The 24,476-nt window shown below is 46.5% G+C and overlaps 1 protein-coding gene and 2 pseudogenes across 6 annotated transcripts in view; 2 read left to right on the top strand and 1 right to left on the bottom strand.

The window, feature by feature from the left end:
* LOC135908699 (uncharacterized) overlaps positions 1-24,476 on the bottom strand; it is a 195,707-nt gene that overhangs the window by 111,928 nt on the left and 59,303 nt on the right. The gene's annotated exons all lie outside the window — the stretch shown is intronic.
* On the top strand, positions 7,019-11,768 carry LOC135908705 (uncharacterized; annotated as a pseudogene).
* On the top strand, positions 23,391-24,159 carry LOC135908706 (uncharacterized; annotated as a pseudogene).

The following is a 24,476-nucleotide window of genomic DNA, read 5'->3' as shown; positions in this document are numbered from 1 at the left end:
CGTAAATCTCGCAGCATTGTTAAAGGTTGACGAACTTGAATGCGTGTCGCTATTACATGATCCACATATATCAGCAATAACTGAAACGTGGCTGCATGAGGGTATCGCGGACGCTGAAGTTTTTCCCGGCGCATATAACCTCCTGCGTACAGATAGGGCGTCGAGAGGCGGAGGCGTTGCACTATTAGGTAAAAAATCACTTAGGTATGAAGTTCTGCCGCCAATTCATGGGCATGAAAGCGTATGGTGTAAGTTGTTTTTTCACCATTTTGCCTTGGTGATCGGTGTAATTTATAGATCCCCGGGAAGCCTTATTGAATTCTTTGAGAAGATTGATCAGCAGTTAACAACAATAACTACAGATAGAAGTAAAGTTATTTTGATGGGTAATTTCAACTTACCGGGAGTAAATTGGAATGCAAGAATCCCTGGGAGACTTGAGAGACCACATGCGGAACTTATGCTGGAAATCATGGCGAAACATGGCTTGGTTCAAGTGCTCGAGAAACCTACGCGAATTCAAGGAAATTCCAGCGCCCTTTTAGACCTCTTATTTGTATCTGAGAGTATATTTGAATATAATACTGAAGTGGTGGAAGGAATCTCGGATCATAAGATGGTTGTAGCCACTCTAAAAAATATAACATGTTTAAATAAAAACCGGATAGCTCATGTCTATAATTTTAACCGAGCCGATGATACAGCCGTCTTAGATTATTTAGAATTGGCTTTGGACCGTATGCCGGAAGAAAATGATGTCGGTAAATTATGGAGGCATTTTACAAAAGTGGTGACCTGTTCATTATCTCTCTTTGTCCCAAAAAGGGCTAAGCGATTACATAAAAGCAATCCATGGGTTTCTCGTGAGTTAATACATTTAAAACATCAGCTACGTCGTGCGCGGCAACGAAAACCAAAAAATCCCGTGAGAATATCGGCCCTTAGCACTCAGGTTCGTCAGCAATTAAGAGCGTCTAAAACGTCCTTTTTTGCTACAACACTGACTAATTACCTTAAAACATCACCTCAAAAATTTTGGCGATACGATGCCCGATCGAAGCCTTCAATCAATGGAATAGTTGTAAATGATACCGTATGCAACAATCCGCAAATTATTGCCCAAGAATTCAACACTTTTTTCGGTTCTGTATTCAGCCAAAGAGATGAGAATGCTGCAATAGATTTTGAATGCGAGGACCATACTAATAATAGCATTTTTATCTCTAAAGAAGGTATAGTCGACATGTTGCTAAAATTGGACGTAGAAAAGTCTCCTGGTCCTGACAAAATACCGAATGAGTATTTAAAGCGATACTGCGAATGGATTGCATGCTTCTTGGGTAAAATCTTTTCTCTGTCATTAATAAATGGTGCATTACCAAGTCAATGGTTATTAGCGAGAATTGTGCCTGTTTATAAGGCTGGAAACAGGCTAGACATTAGGAACTACCGTCCGATTTCCATCACCTGTACGGCTTCCAAAATCTTAGAACATATAATTAGTAAACAGTTAGTAGAATATATTGAAAACAATAACATTTTTTGCAACAAACAACATGGTTTTCGAAGGCGTCTGTCAACTGTCACGCAATTATTTGAAACAATACACAGTTTTGCAGAAGCCCTTAATTGTCGCGAACAAGTTGATGTCATCGCTCTGGATTTATCAAAGGCATTTGATAGGGTTAGCCATAGCAAGCTAATTGAAAAACTTTATGGGTATAACGTCAATTCAAAAATTATTAAGTGGATGCAGGCCTACTTACACAACAGACAATAGTTTGTTGAAATAGATGGCGAGTGCTCCTCTTTCCTTCCTGTATCATCAGGTGTACCTCAGGGCTCGGTCTTGGGTCCAATTTTGTTCCTACTGTATATTAATGATATAGCAACTGATGTGCATCATATGATTGAAGTGCGGTTGTTTGCCGATGACTGCCTCTTGTTTTGTCGCGTTAAAGGTGTTTCTAATCAAGAACGACTAAATAATGCTTTATGTCGAATTTATAACTGGTGTGAAAAATCGCATATGCAAATCAATTTTGATAAATCTGTTTGCATGACAGTTACGAATAAGAAAACTCCGTTGATGTTTTCGTACGCTGTAAATAATAATGTCATTAAGCGTTGCACAAAGCTGAAATATCTTGGCGTAACTATCACTAGTAACCTCAACTGGAATCAACACGTCGAAAACATATGTGGATCAGCCCAGCGCAAGCTTGGTTTGTTACGGCGTAAATTGAGAGATGCTGCACCAGATAATAAATTAAAGGCATACACTACTATTGTTACACCAAATTTAGAGTATGCTTGTATAATTTGGGACCCTCATCAACAATACATAACAGATAAATTAGAGCGCATTCAGCGAATGGCGGTTAGGTTTATTTTTTCTGATTACGACAAAACTCACTCAGTAACCTCCATGCTCGCCAGGGCTGGTCTCACTACGTTGGCTGTGCGCAGGAAAATCGCGCGCCTGAAGTTTTTATATCAACTCTATCACAATAGGCTGAACTTGAATTCCAGTTTGTATTTGAAGCCTCCTGGAAGGCTTTCACCACGAACTAACCACAATTACGCTATAATACATTATGTGCCAAGAGTTGATGTCTTTAAGCACTCTTTCATTGTCAAGACAATTGTTGAGTGGAATAACTTGAATTCTTGTGTGTTTCTGAGCAATAACCGGGTTGACTGTTTTGAAGAAAATTTGACTGCGTTCTTTGCGTGAACTTTGTGCTCTGTATTCACAGCCTGTAACAGCCCGGCACGGCTCAGAGTATTGGAAATAAAATAATGTAAGTCACGGAATATACTCCAACGCTAGTACACTGAAGCGACTGTCGATGCATAGAAAATACTATCGCCCTCAGGCACTGTGCGTACTGATTGATAAATGGGCTGCTGTAGAGAGCCTACAACCTTCAATCGTTCTCACGCATAATATGTAACGGATGCGCATTTCGTTTCTCGTCTTGATTGCCGTTTGTTGCTCGAAGCAGCACTTTCGTCCCACAAAAAGCAATGCGTGTATATTTGTTAGCTGCTTTGCTTGTTTTTCTCATAACTGTGCATCAGTTCACTGGTATAGGGCGGTTTGCGCGCCCCTGTGAACTTTCTGCCAACATTTCACAGTATGGACCTGCTGCGTTCGGTGACTGGGATTACATGGTGCGTAAAGTTCCTGAGACACAAGGAGCTTCATATTTCTGCATTGTGTGCAAAAGGTCATGCTTCTGCGGCGTTTAAGCTGCAATGTATGTCAACTCCAGAGACGGCGGTCAGAGAAATAATGCACGTTTCCTTTTAGCGAAGAATGCATGATATTTATGTAGTGCGGGGCGTGAACTAAATCTTTTTATGCTTGTGGCCTCACATGTGACATTTCGAGTGACGTCTTTACTGCCTTCATCGATTCCTATGACAGGTGCTACCAGCTGCACATCGTCTAGTAAACACAGCTACAAGACTGATTCTGCAGGTGCACATTGCCCTAAAACAACCACATCCAGCTCAAATGAGAATGGTATGCGCTTACCAATATTACGTGTTTCAACAAATGTTTACAAACCTGCTCTTCTAGGTATTTGTACCTGAGTGCACAGAATGGTATAATTTCAAAATAGCGTTTTGCAGCGAATGTAGATCTCTTGAACAGAAAAGTAATGCTTCTGGTCAAGGGGTGGATTAATATTTTGTTTTTTTGCTTGTCGATTGGCAGTGATCCTGCGCTACATCAGGAGTTTAGAAATTTTGCAGCTCAATTTTTGGGGTGCAGCCATGACGTGTGCTTGAAACGAATGCCGAGATGCAGACACGGTGCTGGCGTTTCATTTTGTCTGCGTAGACTGCATCGACCATCTTGCTTAGAGGTCCCAAACCACAGGTATGGTCAGCTTCTAAGGTGTGAACACACTCTGTGTTGCATAGGCGCAGCAGACATCCATAAGGGTTTCAGCGACTGCGCTGCTGCTTCACACGTGCATGTCTGTACCAAGTTGCCAGTCAGTAGGCATGATTATATCAATATCATGGACCAGTCCTCGACCTTTTAAAATTAATGGCATGGCTTATAGGGCTCCTGATATATGAATGTGAGGCTCATTAACCTGGAGCCATCCGTTTATTTTAATTGAAGTATATTGTGCTTGCAGAGGAGAGTGTCACATCCGCAAACATCCAGGAGGCACCACAGTTGGAGGCTCCGTCAACTGGTAGATAGTACCACGAATTTTTTTGCGCACTTGTAACAAGTTTCTATCAACGAAATTACAATACGCGCATGCTCGCATTCTTAAGGTCATCATGTAGAAGCACTGCTCTTTCATAAGGTTGGAATGGATGGTTTAACGATTGAACTACCTTCTCTAAATGTATTGTATATGTATTAATGACAGCGCATTGCCTCTACTTTTTTTTGTAGCTGTAGAAAAGTTGTGGAATATGTGGTAGTTATGATTAACGAATAACGTATATAGTTTATACAGACTTCCTGCTGTTTAGGAGATTATTGCTCAAACATTTTCCCTGGATAATACATAAATTACTTGGCGCAGAAGCTATCTTGCACAATGGGTTGAATGCGTCGCCATTGCCATTCTTTTCCTGTGTCTATAAATGTTCCGCTGTTAGCATGCTGTTCTTTTCCCAGTACATTACCGAGCGAATATTTGTAAAGACAATTACACCGCGGTGGTCTTGTGCTAACATCAGCAGCTTGCATAGGATGTCAAAAGGTATGCAAATCAATGCTGCATCCTGCTGTATGTCACCGGGAGCACAGACTCCCTCAAGTCATTCATAATAATGACTTGTTGTGTTCTCCTGGCATCATGTAGGAAGGTTAAATAAACTTCATTTAGTTGTAAGGCTGGCCAATAAGAAAATGTTCACTTCCCGAGGCGCAACTTTATTCATATGCCATACTTACAGAGGAACTTGCTTCACCTTCCGACTCATCTGCTCCTTCATCTCAAGAAACACCAGTTGTGGAGGCTTCATGTAATAATAAATATTCTTAGCATGTGCAGTTTGAAGACAATAATTTATATTCACTGCCACTTCGTGGTCTTGCCCTCCTGGAAAGGGAATATCAGCGTATACTTGGACTTAGTGAAAAGGCAACAGTGAAAATTATTTGGGCTTTTTGGAAACTGCTTCACAGTTTGGACTTCAGCATGTGTTCAGCCTTCTCCTCATGCTTGACTGAAATGCTCAACTTCCCACATCGCTTTCCTTAGAGTGAAACTACAAAAAAAAGATTACGGCAATATATATTGAAATAATAGGCTTTTGAATAACAGATTCGTCATTCATAGCTAGAATAGAGGCTTCAATAGTGAGGAAATTACGAAAATCAGAGTGGCACCGCTCTTTGTGACATATGTTGCCTCTCCTGTGATATCTGCATTCGCTTATTCACAGAGAGTGGCACAGAGAGAGGTCATGTGGAATTTACTTCATTTTGTCCTTCGTGGTGTTGACGGCTCGAATTCAAGAGCAGCAGTGGTACCTCCCGCGACAACTTTCTGTGCAATACTCTGACAGAAAAAGTGATGACAGACAATGGACAAATAATCTATTGATGTAGCTCAACCTAACATTTTCCTTTAGTGTCCCTCTAAGAGCAAGTGGAAAAGTCAACTTATTCACAACAGTTGAAATTGTCTCCGGTCATTTTACAAACAGCATAACCTTGCTTGTGGAGCGTACATTCTAAATATTATTTTTTATAGCAATGCTAGTCAATGCTGGATGTAAACAGTGCTGGGTGCAACTTGCAATTGTTAAGCTTGTATAGAAAAAATGAAAATGTGCTTGATTCGTCAATATTGTTAGTACTCACCGGTCATGAAATATGATCCAAATTGTTTTCGCCACCATTACAGATTTGAAACTTGAAAACCAACATTGAAATCAGTTGCTCAAGACATGGAGAAACGGCTTGGAATTTTGTACGAAACGGTTGCAACATTAGAAAGGAAGAATGCTTCTCTTGAGAAAAAGCTTGATGAAGCTCGCTCACACATGCTTACACTGAGTTTAATGAAGTGTCGCCAAATCCATGTATGTACTACACAGGTCACCCCAGCTAAGAGTTTTTTCAGTCAATGTTTGATTATCTGGAGCCACGTGCAAGTAGCATGTCATACTGGGGATGGACAAAGAAAAATGACAGCGGCGCACGTGGTCGGCCTAAAGAAAATAGCCTTGTGATTGAATTTTTCATGGTTCTTGTACTCCTCAGTACCGGTATGCCCGGAAAAGAAATATCACGTAATTTCTTCATGTCAGAAAGCCAAGTGAGCCGGACATTTGCCACTTGGATTAATTTCTTTGAGCGTGACCTTGCGGCCATCACCTCGATTCCATCGCAACATGCAATTGGCCTATACGTTCCGAGATCCTTCCGCTTCTTTGAGAACACCAGGCTGATGTTAGATGCAACAGAAGTTGGGATTCAGTGTCCATCGTCAATAGGTACACACCGCCAGACCTTTTCATCATATAAGCAGTACAACACATCCAAAGTATTTCTTGGCTGTACCCTCATGGCTATATAGCATTTTTGTCTCGTCTCTGTGGCGATCCGTATTCGACAAGACAATCCTTGGCAGTGGTGGGCTTCCAGATTCTTTGGAAGTAGGGCATCGCATTATGGTCGATAAAGGCTTCACTTTCCTCTGTTTACCTGCTGGTGTGACAGTGCACCAACCCCCACTCCGCGAACGCCATGAAACGCCAGTGCCTGCGCAGGATGTGGAACAAACACGTCGTATTGCTGCTGCAAAAGTGCGTGTAGAGAGCAATATCCCGCATCAAAGCTTTCCACATTTTGAATAGACCATTTCTCATATGCATAATCGATATTAGTGGCGCCGCCTGGCGGGAACTTCAGATGACGTCAGGGCCAGGACTCAAGTTTCGGCGGCCGCCCAGATAACGTGCGCTCGCTTTGTCGCATCGCCAAGCACGGTGTTTGCAGGGGCTTTTTGCTTACCGCAAGCTTCAGATGAACAACGAAAACAGCAGTGATCGTGTTTCAGGTAAGCAAACAATATTTGTGTGTACAATCGTCATCAATGCGCGAGCACGAACGAGAAACGCCCGCACTCCGTCGTGCATGCTCGGAAAGCGGTGCTCAGGCGATCACTTTCGGATACTGTTTCACTTTTACAAGAGTTCTCCACACCTGATGCGTCCGCGTATGTGTCCGACAGCGTTTTCTTTGGCACTATCTTAGCACAGTGCTAAGAGCGCTGTCAATGTAAAGTCTCGCGAAATCTACCAAAAGGTCTACTTCATCCGAGAATGATCACCACAGAAAATATCACCCCAGCTGCTGTGTCAGTTTTCTTGTATGCTCACTGACGCACCCTGTTTAAATTTCAGCTTTTCTTGTAATAGCTAGCTGTTATCGCTGCTGTTTGTGTACACGAACGAGTTGAAGGTCATAATGGCTGGAGTTTCTTTCCTGCTGGCCGCTCGTCTCTTCGCGCGGCACCCTAGCAGCCGCGCGGTGAAATGTATTAGTTTACATCACCTGCTTGTTCATTATACCATGTAATGATACATGGTATAATGTTTCTACATAATGTTTCTTGATACATGTAAGTTCATGCATGTATCAAGAAAGCGAAATAACCTCAGCTATCCGTATTCATTAAATTCTACACCACTCTCTGAAACAGAATCATACAGGTATCTCGGAATCATCGTGAACAACAAACTAACATGGTCTGAACACATTTCAAAACTTTGTACAGATGCTTCTAAGTTACTTGGGTTTATCAGACGATCCCTCGCTTTTTCACCCCGTTCTGTCCGTCAACTCGCCTACGTAACATTCATCCGTTCGAAACTCGAATATGCCTCGGCGATCTGGAATCCCCATCAGAACTATCTAATCGATCAGCTTGAAGCCATCCAAAATCGCGCGGCCCGTTTTATCACATCGCAGTATGACAGACGACACAGTATAACTCTTATCAAGGCATCCCTTGATCTTCAACCCCTGGCACTTCGGCGTAAAATTTCACAACTTTGCCTATTTCACAAACTATACTATACCTTCCCACAGCTAAGAAATTCTGTATTACACCCGCCGCTTCGCACCTCACGCCGTCTTTTCAACTCCTTAAGTTTGCAGCGCATACATGGCTCCACAAACTCATTTAATAAATCTTTTTTACCTAGCTCCATTACATTGTGGAATGACTTACCCGATTCCATAGTTACTGAAATAGAACCTAATAAATTCAGGTACTTATTAACAACACATTTCAAGAGCTGAGTTATTTTGCCGTGTTTTTGAATGTGTATGCGTGTTTTGTTTTGTTTCCAAGTTGTTCTTTCCAAGTTGCTTTTTTGTTTTGTTTCCAAGTTGTTTGTATCCAAGTTGTTGATGCTACTAAATGATGTTAATGTTGAACATGTATCCTGCACTCTGTATTGCTTTTTGTTGTTACCGACCATTGCATATGTAACGACTGCTCCCCCCCCCCTTATGTAATGCCCTAATCCAAGGGCCTTTAAGGGTAAATAAATGATGATGATGATGATTTTTGTTCGCAGTTGCATTACCGCTGAGCAGCATCAACCGGTATGTGGGCAAGGCATGCGAGACGAGCCGGTGCCTCACTGCGGCGGAGGAGGTTTATTATGCGGGCCACGTCGTTGAGTGTGCCGTCGAAGGGTGAGAACGCTGAGAACGCTCGTTTTGATTTTCTGGCATTCGTCTTGCAAACGACTGCTATCAACAGTGCTCCGCATGAAGTGAAGATTACCGCTTGGTAGATCGAGCCAGCTATTCATGCAAAGCAAGGTATGACTACTCGATCATTGGCCGGCTGCTGGGAACAAACCTTGTCCAAGTATGCGTAAGCATACCCCTTAATTTAGGTTGGCCTACCCCTGAACTTAAGTTGGCCCACCCTTAAATTTAAGCTGGCTTTCTCGCAAACTTAAAGTTGGCCTACCCCCAAATTCTAATTGGCCAACTCCTAAATTTAAAGTTGGCCCACCTCCAAATTTCAGTTGGCCCAGCTTTACTGTACGCTTCCCCAGGCATTTACTATGAAGCCCTGTATTCTTACCTTCCATATATGCCCCTCTCTCTCCTGTATCCTTATGGGTATTATTTTATTTGCTTTAAATTGTTCTTTATTGCTTATAAATCTACCCATCTACATTTACACTATTATAACAATTAAATGTCTTAATTTTGCATATTACGCATTTTTTTAGCGCACAAAAGGCACTACACCTTTCGCGTGACGGAACTGGGGTACCCACAAAGGATGCTTATGCCCTAAAACTTACGTTGGCAGCTGAAATCCGAAAGCACATGTTGCACTGTATGATTAGCACTGTTATTTTGTTTGATTTTTAGATATCCTAGGTGTTTTTTACTGCAAACAATTCTATTTAATATATCCTATGGCAGATAGCACTAGTCTGTCACATCAACTGTATTATTGGAAAGGCGCACATTACTTGTACGATAAATTGCAACGTGGTTAGGTGATATTAATGATTCGCTAATCTTCTTCGTCATTATTAGCTTTGGGACGCATGTTCCAAATGCGGAATTGAAGCCCAGCAGTATTCAAGTCACATCCATTTAGCAGAAATATGTGCCTAGCACCATTTGTTTTTTTGTATAGGTGGTGAAAACCGCCCATTTAAACGTGTGCTGAAATGCATTCCTGTTCCGTTTAAACTAGTAACTTTCCTTTTTTGTAGTGAGGCTGTTGTTTTGAGGTGTCTCTTCTTACAAACAAGTCCCCTGTTGTAGGCTGCAGAGAGCATTAGTCTTGGCAGAAAAGTTATTCCTTCAGACTGAAACTTCGCATCAGTCATTGTTCTAATGCATGGTAAGAAGTTCAATGAATGTATGATTAGGCATCATTTATGAAGAAGTTGGTCTTAAAAACTAAGACCAATTTATGAAGTTTAATGTGATTAAAATTGATATATCCTGACCATTTTATTTTACAGAAAATACAAGTGTAAACACATTGTAGCTGTACTGCTGCATATTAATGTTGCCAGGACTTTCGACAATCTGTCGCCCACTCACCAGCCACATTAGTGGGTCAAGGAGCCCAAATGGTGTGTTAAACAAAAGTATGAACCAAGAGATAGTCGACCTTCCATGTGCAGAAAACGTTTGCAAATATATTATTCCTTTAAAACTGCGAGGAATGAGAGGGCAAACACCAAGTCCAATGTTGAAAATGAAGGGCAGCTCAGAATTTCTACTTGCAATGTTGGTTTGGTGAAAATGCTCTCGTAGAAAGAAGTGCTGTTTGCACTTTCTTAAGCTGCAAGTACACTTGCATGACTTCACCAAACGCACTAGCTTTACTGTAAGCTATGTACTGCATATGCTATTTACAGATGCCTTTGTCAGAGGCACAGAGTACGAATGAAATCATTGGTGCTAGCTGTTGAGTATAGTTAACAATATGCGCACCTGAGGTGAATGCGTGACATCTCTTATTATAAACAGAAACGGCCTCTAGCACTCTTTGATGTAGTGGAAATATCAATTTTTTATGTTTGCTTATAAGTTTTAAAGGTGGGGAAATGAATGCGCAAACCTTAATGCTAATTGCTCAGCAGTAACGAATGGGTACCGTGTTTACAACTCAGAAGTTTTCATCTAGAACATAACATTGGTTGCTACTCTCGTTGCTACATTTTCCAGGCAAAAATGAAAGAGATTGCCCAGCTGGGAGGCAACATACTTGAAAGACTTCTGGAGAGTGTCAGCTATCAATCTGCAGCAAAAATGCACTTAGACAGAGGTACTGAATTAGGTATGCATTCAATTTTGTTCGGCTTTTTGAATCTGAGTGGAATAAAGGACTGGGCAGCAGCAGCTCCTTCACCAATCAGCATAATCTGCTTAGGGGGCAGTAATGCAGTGTGCAAACGTGTCCCAATACAGTAAAAATTTAATTTTGCATCTCTTTCCTATATTGAGTATTTGCAATGTATTCGATGACACGCCTAACAAGCTGCACTGCAACATATTGCTTAGTCAGGCAGTGTGCAGTGTTTCGTTGTGGTTGCAACATAATTATTTTAAAGAGAAGCATGTCATCAATAAACACAGCAACAAATTATCTGTCACGATCCGCACGGGTTCATGAACGAAGGAGGGCTCGAGGCACCCTTCGTTAAACAGACTCTCCTCAGCGTGGTGGCGACGAACGATGACTGACCGCCGAGCAGCTGTGCTCCTCTATGTTTATTGGGTGCGGTGACCAATGTTGCCTACCGAGCCTGGCAGGCCATCGAGCCTAGCGGCCCAATGAAGATTATGCCTGAGGGGCCTCACATGCTTGTTACGCCCCCTTACCACCAGTTTGTCGACAACGAAAAAACTTCAAGTTCAGAGCACGAGGCTCTGCCTCCATCCGAGCCAGGTCTATGGTGCCTGCTACCCAGGCAAGTAAGGATCCAGTGGCCTCCGCCGTCGAGTACTCCGCCTGGGCACGTGTGTTGACGGGCCGGGTGTGGCAACGCCAGGTGCTGCCTGAGCCAGCCTCGCTCCATGCGTAGAGTCCGCAGTGGTCGGCCTTGTGAGTGGTGCCGGACTTGATACCGGCCCAACGGGCGCCGCAACACTGGCAACGCTTGCCGCCTCCGAGGTGGGCGGTGCCCCACTGGAGGCGACTGCTATTGCCGCTAGTCCCCCTGCGGGCTGGAACTCTGAAGTGGCAGTCGAGAGTGCTGCCCAGGTCCCGAGGTGAAGCTTAACATGGGCGGCGTGTCTGTGCCACGTGGCCCCATCTGGCACGCGGACGATCAGCGATGAAGCGCTGGAAGGAAACACCACCTGTCCGTCAGACCAGGGTGGGCCAGGACGGATGTTCTTGGCGAAAACTGGAGCTCCCGAGTCCTGCAAAGTCCAGGGACTGCACTCTCGGTCAGAAGCCATCTTCTGCTTCAGCTGCTTCAGGAGCACTGTGGATTGGAGACGTCCAAGGGTGCCTTGACCATCCGACCCTGCAGGAGCTCACAGGGGGCATGGCCAGTGACATCGTGGGTCGTGGTCCGATACTGAAAGATTATCCGGGCAATCTGCGTCCGGAAATCCCCAGCCTGGCTCTTCTTGAGCGTGTCCTTGATGGTTTGCACCACCCACTTGGCTGCACCGTGTGAAGCAGGCTGGAACCATCATCCAGCGGGTTCCGTTCTTGGTCAGCCAGGCCAGGTACTCTGTGCTGGCGAAAGCAGGACCATTGTCGGACACGATGACGTCCGCCAAACCCTGGGCGGCGAAGACATGTCGTAGCACAGCATTGGTCGCGCCTGCTCCTGGAGTGCTGACAGGTATAACCTGCAGATGGTAGTATAACTCTACAGATAGTAGAGCGGCTGCCCCGGAAAGGTGGTGGTCCCGGGTTCGAGTCCCGGACCAGGACGAATTTTTCAACTCTGAGGCTTTTCTTTCGAGGAACCCGTATGGGTTTCCTTTGTAGAAATTCCTACGAACGGATGGATGTCCTATTTTCCCTTTATTAATTACTTCTCTCCAACTTGCGGGCTTCGGCAGAACTACTGCGTCAAACACTTGTCTTTGCTTCGTGTTGTCAACAAATTCGACTTCGCCCTGCCATCTGCTAGCCGCCCGGTTAGCCCAGATGGTAGAGCGGCGGCCCCGGAAAGGCGGTGGTCCCGGGTTTGAGTCCCGGTCCAGGATGAATTTTTCTTCAGCTCTGAGGCTTTTCTTTCGAGGAACCCGTAGGGTTTCCTTTGTAGCAATTGCTACGAATGGGTGGATGTCCGATGTTCCCTTTATTAACCTGCGCCTACTTCGAAAAGACATCCACCACCACCAGAAAGTTTCGCCCTTTGAAGGGCCCCCAAAATCCACATGTAGGCGGGACCAGGATTTCTGTGGGAACGGCCAGGGGGTGATTTCCACGTTACGTGAGGCCCGTTTATGCTCCTGGCAGATATGGCAGCTCTTCACCTTGTGAGCGATGTCCTGTTCCAGGCCAGGCCACCAAACATGGGACCTAGAAACAATCTTTGCCTTTTCTACGCCAGGAAGAGCCGCGTGCAGCAACTGCACGACCCTCAGCCACAGACTTTGTGGGACCACCATCCTGGAACCCCACTGTAGGCAACCCTGCTGCAAGTTCAGCTCGGCGGCCTTGTTGCTATAGGCCTGCTGAACCAATTCATCCCCACGGGACACCGCCCCGACCACCTGAGACAGACTGTGTCCCGGCTGGCCTCTGTGTCCTGAGGCAGCTCTGAAGCTCCTTCTTGTTCTGCGACTCAGTTGCCTTGAGCACAGCATCAACTTTGTGGGGAGCCGGGGTTAGGCCAGCCTGGGAAATGACGTGTCCCAAATACTCAACACTGGGGGCCAGGAAAATGCACTTTCCAGCTTCAGCTTGAGACCGGCGTCCTGCAGTCGTGCCAGGACGCTCTGTAGGTTCTGCAGGTGGTCCCCATCGTCGTTCCAAGTAACCAGGATTTCGTACAAGTACACCGCCACGTGCCTCATGCCCCTGAAGAGGTTGTCAATCTCCCTCTGAAATATGGCTGGCGCTGAGGCCACACTAAACAGTAAGCGCGTGTACTGGAAGAGTCCCAAAGTAGTAGATATTGTAACCTACTTCCGGGAAGCATCCTCGAGCACCACCTCCTGCTAAGCATCTCTGAGGTCAAGCTTGGTAAACTTCTGTCCACCGGACAACGCTGACCAGAGATCTTCAATCCGGGGCTGCGGCTACGTCTCGATGGTAGCGACGGTGTTGATGGCAGCCTTGAAATCCCCGCAGATACTGACAGTGCCGTCTCGTTTGAGGATTGGTACGATGGCAGCGGCCCATTCAGACGTCCTGACGGGCACCAGGAAGCCTTCTGGCTGTAACCAATGCAGCTCTTGTGTGTCCCCGTCCTTCAGGGCGAACGGCAGTGGGCGAGGTCTGAAAAAACGAAGCCAGGCTCCCTCAGGTACATAGACGCCAGCCGTCATACCGGCAAATGTTCCCACCTCTAGCTGGAACAGGTACTTGAACTCGGTTTGCGGACGTCTTTCACCACATGCAGGCTGGCTTCCTGGAGCTCTGGCTGACAAACGTCCAGTGCATGAATCCAGTTTGGGCCCAGCAGCGTTGGCTACGACCCCTTGGTTATGCAAAGGAGAAGGGTTGCCGCCCTGTCGCCAAAGCAAATGCTGACCTGTCCCTCACCCTGGACCTGGGAGAGCTGACCGGAGTAGCTGCGTAGCATCACCCCCGAAGCCACGACGGATACGCCGGGGAAAGTACGCTTGAAGAGTTTCCCGGCCATTACTGACACGCTGGCCCCTGTGTCTATCTGCACGGAAATGGGTTGCCCGCAGATTTCGATGGTCAGCATGTATGGCGACACAGACGACGGAACAAGGCCTGTGTGCCACATTTCTAAAATCGGCGGATCCTGGGCAGCGACGTGGAGCCTCGCCGCGGAAGAACTCGAGCACGTTGCCGCACGCCCCCGCCATGTACCCTTGCGACGGCTACCCTGGCCGCAGGCTTGTGTGGTACCTGGGAATGGACCAGGTGGCTGCTGCTCTTTGGTGTTCGTCCTCCCCCCTCGGCAGAGCCGTGTCAGGTGCCCAGTTTTCCCGCACGTGAAGCATTATGCTTGAGAGAACTGGCAGTGTGAGGGGGGGGGGGTGCGCAATACCACAGCGACCGCAAGTACTGCCCTTTGTCGCCAACTTGTTGACCACCGCTCCCGCCGACGGTGAGCCAGTCGCATGGGCAATCTCGCCGGCGTCCTTGGCGGCAGCTTCCATTGCCAGCGCTGCCTTCACGGTGTCGTCCAGCGAGGGGTCGGGAAGCTCCAGGAGTCGCGTCTGCATTGCGGGGTTGTTGATGCCGCAGACGAAAGTGTCCCGGAGCAGCGAGTCCAGCTGGTCCACGAAAACGCAGGCACTCGCTAACCCTTGCAGCGCAGCAACGAACTGCCCGAGGGTCTCTTCTTCCTGGCGACTCCGGTTGTTGAAGCGGAAACGCTCCATTACTGGGGACGGTGCTGGGCGGAAATGCAAGCGCAGTATGGCAAGCAGCTCACCCAGCGTCTTAACATGCGGCGTGGCTGGCTTGTGAAGGTCGAGCAAGAAACTGAAGACGCGGGTCCCGCAGCTGGCCAGGAAAATATCCTGCTGTTTGGCCTTGGGTGTGTCGTTTGCGAAGCAAAGGACTAGGCAGGATTCCGTAAATGCTACTCAACAATAGACCATATTCACACTATCAATCAGGTGATAGAGAAATGTGGGGAACATAACCAACCCTTATACATACCTTTCATTGATTATGAGAAATCGTTTGATTCTGTCGAAACGACAGCAGTCATGGAAGCATTACGGAATCAGGGTGTCGACGAGCCGTATGTACAAATACTGAAAGATATCTATAGCGGCTCCACAGCCACTGTAGACATCAATAAAGAAAGCAACAAAATCCCAATGGTGTTGGGCTGCTGAGCACGAGGTCGCGGGATCAAATCCCGCCCACGGCGGCCGCATTTCGATGGGGGCGAAATGCGAAAACACCCGTGTGCTTAGATTTAGGTCACGTTAAAGAACCCCAGGTGGTCAAAATTTCCGGAGTCCTCCACTACGGCGTGCCTCATAATCAGAAAGTGGTTTTGGCACGTAAAACCCCAAATATTATTATTATTATTAACAAAATCCCAATAAAGAAAGGCGTCAGACACGGACATACGATCTCTCCAATGCTATTCATGCGTGTTTACTGGAGGTATTCAGAGACCTGAATTGGGAAGAATTAGGGATAAAAGTTAATGGAGAATACCTTAGTAACTTGCGATTCGCTGATGATATTGACTTGCTTAGTAACTCAGGGGACCAGTTGCAACGCATGTTCACTGACCTGGAGAGGCAAAGCGGAAGAGTGGGTCTAAAAATTAATCTGCAGAAAACTAAAGTAATGTTTAACAGTCTCGGAAGAGAACAGCAATTGACAATAGGTAGCCAGGCAGTGGAAGTGGTAAGGGAATCCATCTTCTTAGGGGAGGCAGTGACGGCAGATCCGGATCATGAGACAGAAATAATGAGAAGAATAGGAATCGGCTGGGGTGCGTATGGCAGGTATTCTCAGATCATGAACAGCAGGTTGCCATTATCCCTCAAGAGAAAAGTGTAGAATAGCTGTGTTTTAGTAGTACTCACCTACGGGGCAGAAACCTGGAGGCTTACGAGAAGGGTTCTGCTTAAATTGAGGACGACGCAACGAGCTATGGAAAGAAGAATGATGGGTGTAACGTTAATGGATAAGAAAAGAGCAGATTGGGTGAGGGAATAAACGCGAGTTAATGACATCTCAGTTGAAATCAAGAAAAAGATATGGGCATGGGCTGGACATGTAATGAGGAGGGAAAATAGCCGATGGTCATTAAGGGTTACGGACTGGATTCCAAGGGAAGGGAAGCGTAGCAAGGGGCAGCAGAAAGTTAGGTGGGTGGATGAAATTATGAAGTTTGCCGAGACGACATGGCCACAATTAGTACATGACCGGGGTTGTTGGAGAAGTATGGGAGAGGCATTCGCCCTGCAGTGTGCCTAACCAGTCTGATGATGATGATGATGATGATGATGATGATGATGATGATGGTGATGTTGATGGTGATGATGATGTGTCGTTTGCCCGGAAGTACACGTGGACTTGTTTCTTGTAAACTGGCCAGGCTGACCCATCTCCCTCGAACTGCGCGAGCCTTCCGTACATCGGCATGGCGGGAGCAACACGGGACGGTGTTTCGCCGCTCGCGGCGGCGTGGGACGATCCGTGGGTACTCGTCGCCAGTACCACGATCCGCCCAGGTTCGTGAACGAGGGAGGGCTCGAGGCACCCTTCGTTAGACAGACTCTTCGCAGCGTGGTGGTGACGAACTATGACTGACCGCTGTCAGGATTGGGGGCTCAATCCCATCGTCCGTGGTCCTTTGCCAAGATTGGAGTACGGCATGAATTCGAAGGTAGCTGGCCCATGCCGTCGTCCAACTTATTTACGCTGAGATCGTTGATGAAGTGAAGAACTGTTTCTCATCGAGAACGAGGAAAAGGGTTTATTTACAGAAACTAAATCAGTCTAACATGACTGCATGAGAAAAAGAGTATCAGTCCAACATGACTGCATGAGAGAAGTGACTCAGTCAAACATGACTGCTCAAAAGAAGTGTGTCCTCAGCATTCGCACAACCACAGTTTTTATACACTCGATCCGCCGTTCCTACGACGCGGCGACTGTTCGTTTACACATCACCAACTCGCAGCTGCTCTGAAGATCAGTTTACGTACACAAAGGCAACCGCGCTCTGTACACAGAGGCAACCGCGCGGGGTGCCGTTCCGGGAAACTATCGTTGCCGATCGAGCGTCGCTCGTTGTTCCGTGCCACTCCGAACCGTGAGAAGCACAAAAATACGTCGTCCCCACGGCAGCTTGTCCAGGCGTGTCAAATCAGCTCCGCGTTGGGGAACTCTGGAATCATTGTCCACACACCGAACTCGTCCCGTCACAATGTCGATGGGGCTGGAGGAAGGCGGCGGATTCCAACGCAAAGGCCGCTTCTTTGAACGCCTCCCAGCTGCAGCGACGGAGAGGGAGAGGTGCGCGTCTTGCACCCCTTGTCGTAATCGGGTGGCAAGGTGGCAATCTTGCTTCGAAGCTCGCCATTCTTGACAGCGCCTCCATGGGCCGGAAAGTCTCGACTGTCTAGCGCTGACAACCGCTAGGCAGGAAGAGAACGGCTGCTGGTCAGGGGGGCATTGATGTCTTGGCTCGCAGCGACCACTTGTGCATTGATGTCACCGCCCCAAAACATCCAACAAGGACAGGCAACTGCAAAATGAACCCCACAACACGGCTCTGCGCCGAGATGACGTGCATTGGCTCTCACTTTAGACTCGCTAGGCTTCAAAAAAAACAACAACAACAACATAAGTGCAAAAGCGAACAAAAAATGCTGCATTTCGCTATGCCAATTTCTGAAGCAAATTCCTGCTGACACATTCAGCAATCATGGAGGGAATCCTGCCAAATGAGAGGGGATCTTCTTCGCTTAATAAAATTAACACTAGTAACCCTAAAATGTAGGCGGGACCCCCAAACGCAGAATTCAAATTAGCCTGCTCAAACCATCCGCATTGCTATGCAACTTTCCCTTCTTATATCTAACGGAGAAGTTGTACTCTTGGAGAGTGAGGCTCCATCGGAGCAAGCGGCCGTTTTTGTGTGACATTTGATTGAGCCACGTCAGAGGACAGTGGTCGGTCTCGAAGATGAACTTCGCTCCGTACAAGTAACACGACAACTTCTGGGCGGCCCAAACCAAACAAGCGCATTCCTTCTCTGAAGCGCTGTAGGCTTCCTCTCTTACATTTAGTTTACGGCTGGCGTAGAGGATAGGATGCTCCTCGTTATCATCGCCGACCTGACTAAGTACCACGCCCATACCTCTGTCGCTTGCGTCGCATTGAACTATGAATTCCTTTGTGTAGTCTGGCGCGCGAAGCACAGGGCGAGAAACCAATAGCGTTTTCAAACTTTGGAAAGTGTTCTCCTTGTCCTTATCCCAGTGTACGTTACTCGGTGCTCCCTTTCGGAGGGCGTCTGTTAATGGACTTGCCAATTGCGAGTAATTCGGAATGTACCGTTGATAGTACCCCACAAGTCCCAAAAATGAACGAAGGTCCGTTTTCGGGCGCGACTGAGAAAATTCTCCAATCGTAGCTATTTTCAGCTCAGCCGGCCGTCTCATGTCCTGACCGACAACATGGCCCAGATAAGTAACCTGTGAACAACCGAACCTACACTTTTCCGCTTTCATCGTTAAGCCGGCTTCAAACGTACGAAGCCTCGCATTCTTGTCGTAATAGACTTTGGCGTTCTTTTGAGCTATTGCCATGTTCTTTCCGACTAGTTCTTGGGTTGCGCTTAGGCGTTCCAGTAAATTTAGCACGTATTCAACCACTGTCGGAATCTCCCCTCTTTCTTCCCACATCTCTCTTAACATTCTCAGTGGAGAACGGAGTGTCCTCTCATACACTAGTTCTGCTGGTGAGAACCCTGTCACCTCATGTGGAACCGTTCGCAAAGCAAACAAAGTTGCCGGCAGACAGTTCTCCCAGTCCTTGTGCTCGTAACAGAGCGCACGCAAAACTCGCTTAAGCACCGAATGCCACCTCTCTACACTGTTTGACTGAGGGTGATAGACAGAACTGTGTATTAACTTTACCCCGCACTTTTGCAAGAATGAGGAAGTCAGTGCGCTCGTGAATACTGACCCTTGATCTGCCTGAATTTCGGCTGGAAACCCAACTCGTGCAAACACTGTCAAAAGCGCGTCTACTACTTCGGTGGAGCTGAGCTCTTTCAAAGGGATTGCTTCTGGAAACTTGGTAGCCGGACACAGCATGGTAAACAAGTACCTGTAGCCTGATTTTGTTTTTGGAAGAGGCCCTACCGTGTCTATTACAAGTCGTCTGAAAGGCTCTGTTATTAAGGGCACTACCTTCAGTGGAGCTTTCCAAGTCTCTCCTGGTTTACCAGAACGCTGGCAGGCGTCGCATGATCTTACAAAGTTTTCTACATCTTTGAAACAGCCAGGCCAGTAGTATTCCATAAGCAATCTTTCCTTTGATTTGTTTATGCCTAGGTGGCCGGACCACCCATTTCCATGAGAAAGACTCAAAAGGTCCTCCCTATACTTAGTAGGTATGACTAACTGATCTAAAATCCTACCCTTTCGATCTCTGTAATGCCGATACAACAATCCTCCTCTCTCATGTATCGTTACGTTGCGCCTAGCAATGCCTTCTTTAGCTGTGTCACGTAATTTAGCTAAGCTCTCATCATTCTTTTGCTCAGCTGCCAGTGACTCTCTATCCACGCGTAAGAGTTGATCAAAGTTCTTTGAGGCCGGTGATAATAACGACCCTGTCTCGCTTGTGAGCGCGTCTGCTTGCTCTTCCTGCAGGCTAGAACTCTGACACTCTAGTGCTACGCTCTCATTGAGCTGGTCAACTGGCAGGCTCTCCTCAACTGTTCTTTTGTCCCTCGGGCCTAGCTCGGATTCGGGTATTAAAGTTATCCCCTTTTCTGCTTCCGCTGGAGGAGCTTGAGCATTTTATGCCGAAAGCGCCGCGATCTTACGAGCTTGGCCTCGGGTCAATGCCTGTACTATGCCCTCTCCCAGTTTGAGCCCTCTGTCACGCAGTAACTGATTCGAACGATTCGAAAAGATATAGGGATACTGCCGTGACAAAAATTTGGAAACTGCAGCCTCAGTCTCTAGCTCCCCGAATGGTCCACTGATTTTGACTTTGGCCATGGGCAGACACACGCTGTGTTCTTCTACAACCTGTTTTATCCATGCTACTTCTCCGGTGAAGTCATCTACCATCACGTAAGACGGATGGACAATGTCCAGCGTGGCGGCACTGTCTCTTAGCACTCGGCATGGTTTTCCATTAACTTGCAGGTCGTGGAGATATGGACTTAAAAGTTCCATATTCTCATCTTTTTCCTCCACGTAGGAAAAAACTACGCTAGACTTCTCGCAGTTTACAGCTATATGTCCCAGTTTGTGGCATTTGTAACAGCGAATTGGTCTAACAGATTCGAATTTTCTTTTCTGTTCTTTTTGTGCGGTTTCTCCGTTAAGTTTCTCCTCGCTCTTTTCTGCGGGCTTTTCCGCCATGTCTACAGGCTCTGATCGTCTAGTTTGCGCACCCTTTTTGAACGGAAATGGTTTCCGCGGTCCATTTCGACCGTCCCAGTTTCCCTCCTCGGCGTTCAACTTTCTACGGGTTGCGTACTCTTCGGCTAATTCAGCCGCCCTTTCCACAGTGTTTACATTACCTCTGTCTTGCACCCACAGTTTCACAGCTTGGGGGATGGTTTTGTAAAACTGCTCTAGACACATGCATTCAATGATCATGTCTCTGCTGTCGTACGCTTCCGCGCTTTTAAGCCACTCGACTAGGTTGGCCTTTAAGCTATATGCAAACTCCGGATAGCCCTCGCTATCTTTCTTGCCTGTGCTCCTAAACCTTTGCCGAAAAGCTTCGGCTGAAAGGCGGTATTTCTTCAGGAGACTAGCCTTAACTTTTGCATAATCATATGCATCCTGCACACTCAATCTGGCGATTACTTCCGCCGCCTCACACGGCAACATAGACAGCAACCGCTGTGGCCATGTACTCGGGCCGAAGTTCATCTTTTCGCAAGTCCTTTCAAAATTGCATAGGAACAAGCCTATGTCGGTCCCGACCTCAAATGGCTTTAATAGCCTGTCCATGCGGTACGATTCTGCCTCACTTGATCGTCCCAGAGCGCCTTCACTTCCTTGAGACAACTCCAAACGTTTGCTTTCAAGTTCAAGTTGCATTTTCCTTAACTGAAACTCGCGATCTTTATCGCGTTCCTCTCTCTCTCGCTTTTCTCTTTCTCTTTCCCGTTCTTCTCTTTCTCTTTCCCGTTTCTCTCTCTTTTTGAGAAGTTCCATTCCCATTTCAATATCTTCCTCACTTGCCTGATTGGAAATTAGCTCCAATAATTCCGATTTGAGCATTTCCTTGCGTACATCTAGGCCCAGTTCCTCACCAACAATCAACAACTCGTCTCTCAGCAGTGTCCTTAACTCCATGACTGCTGCTTTACTGCCTTGATTCTGCTCTCTAAATCTAGCTAGGAAAACACAACCTAGCTAACACACAACAATCTAGCTTCCCTACTGTTCTAAACAGAACAACCCCAAAATGAAGCCTAGAGAGTCAAAGCAAAAACCAAGCACTCACCGCAGATACAGCACCATGTCGCAAAGTCCATCCCACCGCTGCCACCAGTTGTCAGGATTGGGGGCTCAATCCCATCGTCCGTGGTCCTTTGCCAAGATTGGAGTACGGCATGAATTCGAAGGTAGCTGGCCCATGCCGTCGTCCAACTTATTTACGCTGAGATCGTTGATGAAGTGAAGAACTGTTTCTCATCGAGAACGAGGAAAAGGGTTTATTTACAGAAACTAAATCAGTCTAACATGACTGCATGAGAAAAAGAGTATCAGTCCAACATGACTGCATGAGAGAAGTGACTCAGTCTAACATGACTGCTCAAGAGAAGTGTGTCCTCAGCATTCGCACAACCACAGTTTTTATACACTCGATCCGCCGTTCCTACGACGCGGCGACTGTTCGTTTACACATCACCAACTCGCAGCTGCTCTGAAGATCAGTTTACGTACACAAAGGCAACCGCGCTCTGTACACAGAGGCAACCGCGCGGGGTGCCGTTCCGGGAAACTATCGTTGCCGATCGAGCGTCGCTCGTTGTTCCGTGCCACTCCGAACCGTGAGAAGCACAAAAATACGTCGTCCCCACGGCAGCTTGTCCAGGCGTGTCAAATCAGCTCCGCGTTGGGGAACTCTGGAATCATTGTCCACACACCGAACTCGTCCCGTCACAATGTCGATGGGGCTGGAGGAAGGCGGCGGATTCCAACGCAAAGGCCGCTTCTTTGAACGCCTCCCAGCTGCAGCGACGGAGAGGGAGAGGTGCGCGTCTTGCACCCCTTGTCGTAATCGGGTGGCAAGGTGGCAATCTTGCTTCGAAGCTCGCCATTCTTGACACCGCCGAGCAGCTGTGCTCGTCGGTGTTTATTGGGCGTGGTGACCAATGTTGCCTACCGAGCCTGGCAGGCCACCGAGGGGCGTCACATGCTTGTTACATAACCACTTTTAAAATGTTCCAGCTGTGTTTATGTGAAGTACAATACAATATACAATATGGAGTTTAGGCAGTTCATTCAGTTTAGCTAAGCCTGCAAAATATTAGCGACATTTTTGATTACACATCTGAGGGTCTTTGAGGTGTTGTAAGGCTCATGCATTCCAATGTCACTCATAGGCAGCTGCATGTAACAAAATGTAATGTTTATTGCACTAAACCTTGCGGCTCTCTTATGTAGACTCTAACCTGTCTTCCGGGCATTTCTCCAGCTACACACATTTGCTGCTAAGGATATGTTGCTTTGAAACCCTTAAACAGTGTCCGCTGACTATGAGCTCAAATGTAGGTGTGATGACTACCGTAGCAATTAATTATGGAAGCATCTGTGTACTTCGCATCCAAGATAAAATAGATTTTATCTGCTTCATCATACTTCTTGCGCATGCCGATTTTCTCCATGCTACTCTGAATGTTTATTGCCCATTCTTTCTAAAAATGTATTTCAGCAACAGAAACCATGTTGGAGCCAATCAGAACCAGGATGTTCCGCTTCCGAGCCAGCTCCCAGAGACTTAACACTCATTGGTTCTTTGAAGGAGTTAAGGAGTTTTCTGAGTATGAGTGGTGAAGTGACACCAGAAGAGCTGCTTGAACACTTGCAGGAAAGTAAGAGTCACGACGACAATATAATGATTGAAAACACGAGATCAGGCAAAATCTAGTCTCTGGTTGCGCCACAGGGTATGCATGATTACAGCTTCTATTGCCTACAGCATCTTTGCCCGTGTAAAGTCGTTCAGGAGAAAGATGGGCCCACTTGATTTTTATACTCCTGCTAAAAAAGTGATGCGGCAGAATAATGTCCCTACCGCAACAATATGTCGTGTCAGTGTACTGGAAGGCAATGCGAGGAAATGTTATCAAAGCCAGCAAGCCAATCATGAGAATTTCATTGTGAGGCAGAGTGGACTTTTCATTATGGAAGGCTTTCCTTACAAGGGTGCAAGTCCAGATGTACTAGTAATGTGCAACTGTTGTCGTGAGCGGGTACTGGAAATCAAATGCCTTGAGTCCATGAAAAAATTCTTGGAAGAGAATATGGAGAAAAACAAAGAAAAGTCCTTGACTCAGAACCTAAAGGGTGCAACCACATATTTCTGCCAAGTGCAGGTACAAATGGGCATCACGGGAGTTAAGCATGCAGATTTCTTTGTGTTCGTCAATGATGAAGATATTTGCATTCCAGTGCAATTTGATGAGGCATATTTCAGAGATGTGGTTGAAAGATCTTCCTATTTCTTTGAGCAGTACATGCTGTCACATGTTATTTCCCCATCAATTGCCTTGCTTCAGTTGCACATGCAATTTTTAATGCATTGCACATAACCAAACTACAGCCTCTCTTTTTAAGCCACAAAATGACTGATATATGAGGTTTAACATTCCAACTTAGCAAAAGGCTTATTAGGGATGGTGTCAGGGGAAGTTTTACATCAATATTAGGCTTGATACAATGTGACTGTGTGATTTTCCTTATTTTTTTTCTCTCTCATTAGGAACAGAACTGAGAAATGAACCTGCGACCTCATAGTTAGCAACAGAATGCCATTGCCAAGTTCACTCGACACATTTAAAAAATTGCATTTTCAATCCGAGAAAGCAATCCTAGAAAGCTTGGAGGCATCTGCAGTTTGAGAGTTTTT

The sequence above is a fragment of the Dermacentor albipictus genome, chromosome 3 (assembly GCF_038994185.2).
Source record: "Dermacentor albipictus isolate Rhodes 1998 colony chromosome 3, USDA_Dalb.pri_finalv2, whole genome shotgun sequence".
In the NCBI taxonomy this organism is placed as follows: Eukaryota; Metazoa; Arthropoda; class Arachnida; order Ixodida; family Ixodidae; genus Dermacentor; species Dermacentor albipictus.
This window is presented reverse-complemented; position numbering and strand designations above follow the sequence as displayed.